At 50.4% G+C, this 7,500-nt stretch overlaps 1 non-coding gene across 1 annotated transcript in view; it reads left to right on the top strand.

Moving 5' to 3' along the window:
• Positions 1 to 6,731: 6,731 nt before the first annotated feature.
• Positions 6,732 to 7,500, top strand: part of LOC124579792 — a 1,910-nt gene continuing 1,141 nt past the window's right edge. The window contains exon 1 of the ribosomal RNA XR_006972955.1: positions 6,732 to 7,500. This exon is cut by the window's right edge and continues 1,141 nt beyond it. This is a non-coding gene — a ribosomal RNA (small subunit ribosomal RNA).

The raw sequence follows: 7,500 nt of genomic DNA, 5'->3' as shown, positions 1-7,500 counted from the left end.
CAGCTAGGAGGCGCTCCATCCATGTCGGTACCGGTGAGCGTTGCACTCGCAGTCGCAAAAACGTACGGCAAGTATATTACTCGGAAGAGTCAATGACAGTCCAAGCCCCCCTGCGTGGGAAGAGTCTTTCTAGGCCATGACCCACCGGAAGGGCGCAGCGTCCCCCACCCCAGACATGTGACGTCACACTATCGGTATTGACGACTAGACTGATTCCTTATAATCATTTGCCATACACCGGTGGAAGCTGCCGAGACGAGTAACTACATGGCGGCCTCGCCGTGTCACTAATGTACAGAGATACAACAGTTTCGACTGGAACCGGATGAAACGTATACACGGCGCTGATTAGTAATAGATAGAGCCATCAAAATACAGATAATGTATACAACTGTCCGTATACATGCTGAAAGACTCTGCTCACAATCACAACCACACGTCAGCCAGACACTCTTATCACGCACTACTCTCTGCCTGTAACAGGCACAGAGACAATATGTAAGCACCAGCATGGAACAACACCCAGTGCATCCTCTCCGCCACATTAGACTATCCACACTATCATAACCAGACCGGGAGGTCCACTCACAAAACAGAATATCCCACCCTTCCGACAACCACCATTGCTCAGCTAAGCCACCAACACCCACACATGTCCTACACAGGGGTACACCCAACATCACAATACTGCCTCCTGTCACAGCACACAAACAATGGCAGGAATGAAAGACACAGGTCTGCCACAAGCATGGAATCAGAGCGCCGCCTGTTATGAGCCAAAGGTGCACCCTGACGTGGCAAATCAGATGATGCCGCAGTCATTTACTTACGATAATCACAATCAACAAACCGGCCCCCCCCCCCCCAAAACACCTTTCCTTACAACAATGTGTACCTTAACCTAACCCGTATTGTGCCTTAACCTAACCCGTATTGTGCCTTAACCTAACCCGTATTGTGCCTTAACCTAACCCGTATTGTGCCTTAACCTAACCCGTATTGTGCCTTAACCTAACCCGTATTGTGCCTTAACCTAACCCGTATTGTGCCTTAACCTAACCCGTATTGTGCCTTAACCTAACCCGTATTGTGCCTTAACCTAACCCACGTTGTGCCTTAACCTAACCCACGTTGTGCCTTAACCTAACCCACGTTGTGCCTTAACCTAACCCACGTTGTGCCTTAACCTAACCCACGTTGTGCCTTAACCTAACCCACGTTGTGCCTTAACCTAACCCACGTTGTGCCTTAACCTAACCCATATTGTGCCTTAACCTAACCCATATTGTGCCTTAACCTAACCCATATTGTGCCTTAACCTAACCCATATTGTGCCTTAACCTAACCCATATTGTGCCTTAACCTAACCCATATTGTGCCTTAACCTAACCCATATTGTGCCTTAACCTAACCCATATTGTGCCTTAACCTAACCCATATTGTGCCTTAACCTAACCCATATTGTGCCTTAACCTAACCCATATTGTGCCTTAACCTAACCCATATTGTGCCTTAACCTAACCCATATTGTGCCTTAACCTAACCCATATTGTGCCTTAACCTAACCCGTATTGTACCTTAACCTAACCCGTATTGTGCCTTAACCTAACCCGTATTGTGCCTTAACCTAACCCGTATTGTGCCTTAACCTAACCCGTATTGTGCCTTAACCTAACCCGTATTGTGCCTTAACCTAACCCGTATTGTGCCTTAACCTAACCCGTATTGTGCCTTAACCTAACCCGTATTGTGCCTTAACCTAACCCGTATTGTGCCTTAACCTAACCCGTATTGTGCCTTAACCTAACCCGTATTGTGCCTTAACCTAACCCGTATTGTGCCTTAACCTAACCCACGTTGTGCCTTAACCTAACCCACGTTGTGCCTTAACCTAACCCACGTTGTGCCTTAACCTAACCCACGTTGTGCCTTAACCTAACCCACGTTGTGCCTTAACCTAACCCACGTTGTGCCTTAACCTAACCCATATTGTGCCTTAACCTAACCCATATTGTGCCTTAACCTAACCCATATTGTGCCTTAACCTAACCCATATTGTGCCTTAACCTAACCCATATTGTGCCTTAACCTAACCCATATTGTGCCTTAACCTAACCCATATTGTGCCTTAACCTAACCCATATTGTGCCTTAACCTAACCCATATTGTGCCTTAACCTAACCCATATTGTGCCTTAACCTAACCCATATTGTGCCTTAACCTAACCCGTATTGTGCCTTAACCTAACCCGTATTGTACCTTAACCTAACCCGTATTGTGCCTTAACCTAACCCGTATTGTGCCTTAACCTAACCCGTATTGTGCCTTAACCTAACCCGTATTGTGCCTTAACCTAACCCGTATTGTGCCTTAACCTAACCCGTATTGTGCCTTAACCTAACCCGTATTGTGCCTTAACCTAACCCGTATTGTGCCTTAACCTAACCCGTATTGTGCCTTAACCTAACCCGTATTGTGCCTTAACCTAACCCGTATTGTGCCTTAACCTAACCCGTATTGTGCCTTAACCTAACCCGTATTGTGCCTTAACCTAACCCGTATTGTGCCTTAACCTAACCCGTATTGTGCCTTAACCTAACCCACGTTGTGCCTTAACCTAACCCACGTTGTGCCTTAACCTAACCCACGTTGTGCCTTAACCTAACCCACGTTGTGCCTTAACCTAACCCACGTTGTGCCTTAACCTAACCCACGTTGTGCCTTAACCTAACCCACGTTGTGCCTTAACCTAACCCACGTTGTGCCTTAACCTAACCCACGTTGTGCCTTAACCTAACCCATATTGTGCCTTAACCTAACCCATATTGTGCCTTAACCTAACCCATATTGTGCCTTAACCTAACCCATATTGTGCCTTAACCTAACCCATATTGTGCCTTAACCTAACCCATATTGTGCCTTAACCTAACCCATATTGTGCCTTAACCTAACCCATATTGTGCCTTAACCTAACCCATATTGTGCCTTAACCTAACCCATATTGTGCCTTAACCTAACCCATATTGTGCCTTAACCTAACCCATATTGTGCCTTAACCTAACCCATATTGTGCCTTAACCTAACCCATATTGTGCCTTAACCTAACCCGTATTGTGCCTTAACCTAACCCGTATTGTGCCTTAACCTAACCCGTATTGTACCTTAACCTAACCTGTATTGTGCCTTAACCTAACCCGTATTGTGCCTTAACCTAACCCGTATTGTGCCTTAACCTAACCCGTATTGTGCCTTAACCTAACCCGTATTGTGCCTTAACCTAACCCGTATTGTGCCTTAACCTAACCCGTATTGTGCCTTAACCTAACCCGTATTGTGCCTTAACCTAACCCGTATTGTGCCTTAACCTAACCCGTATTGTGCCTTAACCTAACCCGTATTGTGCCTTAACCTAACCCGTATTGTGCCTTAACCTAACCCGTATTGTGCCTTAACCTAACCCGTATTGTGCCTTAACCTAACCCACGTTGTGCCTTAACCTAACCCACGTTGTGCCTTAACCTAACCCACGTTGTGCCTTAACCTAACCCACGTTGTGCCTTAACCTAACCCACGTTGTGCCTTAACCTAACCCACGTTGTGCCTTAACCTAACCCACGTTGTGCCTTAACCTAACCCACGTTGTGCCTTAACCTAACCCACGTTGTGCCTTAACCTAACCCACGTTGTGCCTTAACCTAACCCACGTTGTGCCTTAACCTAACCCACGTTGTGCCTTAACCTAACCCACGTTGTGCCTTAACCTAACCCATGTTGTGCCTTAACCTAACCCATATTGTGCCTTAACCTAACCCATATTGTGCCTTAACCTAACCCATATTGTGCCTTAACCTAACCCATATTGTGCCTTAACCTAACCCATATTGTGCCTTAACCTAACCCATATTGTGCCTTAACCTAACCCATATTGTGCCTTAACCTAACCCATATTGTGCCTTAACCTAACCCATATTGTGCCTTAACCTAACCCATATTGTGCCTTAACCTAACCCATATTGTGCCTTAACCTAACCCATATTGTGCCTTAACCTAACCCATATTGTGCCTTAACCTAACCCATATTGTGCCTTAACCTAACCCATATTGTGCCTTAACCTAACCCATATTGTGCCTTAACCTAACCCATATTGTGCCTTAACCTAACCCATATTGTGCCTTAACCTAACCCATATTGTGCCTTAACCTAACCCATATTGTGCCTTAACCTAACCCATATTGTGCCTTAACCTAACCCATATTGTGCCTTAACCTAACCCATATTGTGCCTTAACCTAACCTATATTGCGCCTTAACCTAACCCATGTTGCGCCTTAACCTAACCTATGTTGCGCCTTAACCTAACCTATGTTGCGCCTTAACCTAACCTACGTTGCGCCTTAACCTAACCTATATTGCGCCTTAACCTAACCTATATTGCGCCTTAACCTAACCTATATTGCGCCTTAACCTAACCTATATTGCGCCTTAACCTAACCTATATTGCGCCTTAACCTAACCTATATTGCGCCTTAACCTAACCTATATTGCGCCTTAACCTAACCTACGTTGCGCCTTAACCTAACCCACGTTGCGCCTTAACCCAACCCACGTTGCGCCTTAACCCAACCCACGTTGCGCCTTAACCCAACCCACGTTGCGCCTTAACCCAACCCACGTTGGGCCTTAACCCAACCCACGTTGCGCCTTAACCCAACCCACGTTGCGCCTTAACCCAACCCACGTTGGGCCTTAACCCAACACACGTTGGGCCTTAACCCAACACACGTTGGGCCTTAACCCAACACACGTTGGGCCTTAACCCAACACACGTTGGGCCTTAACCCAACACACGTTGGGCCTTAACCCAACACACGTTGGGCCTTAACCCAACACACGTTGGGCCTTAACCCAACACACGTTGGGCCTTAACCCAACACACGTTGGGCCTTAACCCAACACACGTTGGGCCTTAACCCAACACACGTTGGGCCTTAACCCAACACACGTTGGGCCTTAACCCAACACACGTTGGGCCTTAACCCGCTCTGTAATTGTCATACGACGCGTTAAATTAGTGTAGTGTTGCCTAACTGCAACCCCCGCAATATAGTTTGCTACTCGCACTGCCTGGTCCCCAGTGTATCGCTTCATGTTAAACACCTTGCAGCGATACACTGTAATGTGGATGGCAGCAGGACGTACATGCTCAATGCCCTTCGCAGTTGTTCATTGGCATTCGCATGGCGAAGCACTTAGCCTACGCTGTGGTACGGCCTGTGTCAACTGTCCGCTGATGTTGTACGTCCAAATCACACACTGTACTGCTCATTGGTCCTCATGTACTGAATGATACATCGTGGTACATGTGACCGTACAACGACTGCGCCAACAACGGCGAACCATGCGGTCCAACTGTTGTGCACTCAGCTATGTGTCGTCTCCCTATAAGAGCCGGATTGCAGTGTGGTATGCCCTGGATGGCGATCAGCATGAGCCGTCTGTTGATGTAGTGGCGCGTGTTGTCAGACGTAGTCGTCTCTTCTCACACACCGTGACAGCATGGTGCACTGCGTTCCACATCTGCGACATGCGACAGAGGCCGGTTGACAGTCGTTCGCGCAATGGACATCGCATACGTACGGGGGCCACCTTCCACGTGTTCGCGAAGCGTGCACATGTTGTTGCGTGTATGTGGGCAGACATAGTGTGTCGTGACACCTGACACAGGCATGCAACAATCGTTGAATTTGCAAATGGCGATGGACGTCTACGTTTGCTGGTGACGTTACGCAAATGAACAACTGGTAAACCGTTGTGGTGCGGTTGTTCTCGCTAGAGGTGAATCAGTGATGGCGACGATCGGTTGAGCTACCAACCGGTTGTTTCAGCGATACCCACCATGCCCACGAACGTGAATGGCATGTGGGTGTGAAGCGATACGCGGCGGTGGCTGGGTGGGACCGTCCCCGGCCGGTGAGGGGGGGCCTCCCGGCGTGCTGGCCGCGCGGTGCGTGGGCGCACGCGCTACAGCCGGCTGGTGGGGGCGGCCAGTGGCAGGCGCGCCGGCCGACGGAGGCGGCAGGCGGCGCAGCTGCGCGCCGGCGCACCCTGCACGCGGCGCCGTGCGGCCAAAGTAGGTCCTCGCGGGCCCGGTGCGAAGCGCGGTGGACATCTGCAGTGTGCTGGTCCGATTGAGGACTGTGTGCGCTGAGGATGCGCCGCCGCCCGGCGCTCGGCGCCGCGACGCCGTCTGCTGCTCGGTCGCCTCTGCGGTTCTCGCAGGTGGTTTGTATCGCAGCTGTGCGGACGTGTTGGCGCGTGCGCTGTGCTGGGAGAGTTCGCTTCGGCACCCAAGTGGGGCTTTTGTCCTTCTGTGGCGCTGGCGTTGGAGCTGCCGGCCACCGTAGGTGGCGCGTGTTGTCTCCCGCCGGCAATGCCACGACAGCACGCTCCCGGGCCTCTGTCGGCAGCGGCAAGCTCAGTTGGGAGCACGGGTGGTCGCACCTAAAGCGTCTACTCGCCAAACTCCGGGCGATTGCGCCTCTCTCGAACCCGACCAAGTACTTAGGACGGCGCTGCGCGCCGCCGGGACCTGAGAGGGTTTCGAGGTGTATCGTGCAGGGGAGCTCAGCCTCCTCCTGTTTGCAGAATAATTGAGCGGACGCTTGCGTGTTCGCGCGGGCCCCCGGGACACACTCCCGGGCGGCCGGCTGCTCAGCTCTAGTTGACGCAGCTCCCTGGTTGATCCTGCCAGTAGTCATATGCTTGTCTCAAAGATTAAGCCATGCATGTCTCAGTACAAGCCGCATTAAGGTGAAACCGCGAATGGCTCATTAAATCAGTTATGGTTCCTTAGATCGTACCCACGTTACTTGGATAACTGTGGTAATTCTAGAGCTAATACATGCAAACAGAGTCCCGACCAGAGATGGAAGGGACGCTTTTATTAGATCAAAACCAATCGGTCGGCTCGTCCGGTCCGTTTGCCTTGGTGACTCTGAATAACTTTGGGCTGATCGCACGGTCCTCGTACCGGCGACGCATCTTTCAAATGTCTGCCTTATCAACTGTCGATGGTAGGTTCTGCGCCTACCATGGTTGTAACGGGTAACGGGGAATCAGGGTTCGATTCCGGAGAGGGAGCCTGAGAAACGGCTACCACATCCAAGGAAGGCAGCAGGCGCGCAAATTACCCACTCCCGGCACGGGGAGGTAGTGACGAAAAATAACGATACGGGACTCATCCGAGGCCCCGTAATCGGAATGAGTACACTTTAAATCCTTTAACGAGTATCTATTGGAGGGCAAGTCTGGTGCCAGCAGCCGCGGTAATTCCAGCTCCAATAGCGTATATTAAAGTTGTTGCGGTTAAAAAGCTCGTAGTTGGATTTGTGTCCCACGCTGTTGGTTCACCGCCCGTCGGTGTTTAACTGGCATGTATCGTGGGACGTCCTGCCGGTGGGGCGAGCTGAAGGCGTGCGACGCGCCTCGTGCGTGCTCGTG

The sequence above is a fragment of the Schistocerca americana genome, unplaced genomic scaffold, assembly GCF_021461395.2.
Source record: "Schistocerca americana isolate TAMUIC-IGC-003095 unplaced genomic scaffold, iqSchAmer2.1 HiC_scaffold_313, whole genome shotgun sequence".
In the NCBI taxonomy this organism is placed as follows: domain Eukaryota; kingdom Metazoa; phylum Arthropoda; class Insecta; order Orthoptera; family Acrididae; genus Schistocerca; species Schistocerca americana.
This window is presented reverse-complemented; position numbering and strand designations above follow the sequence as displayed.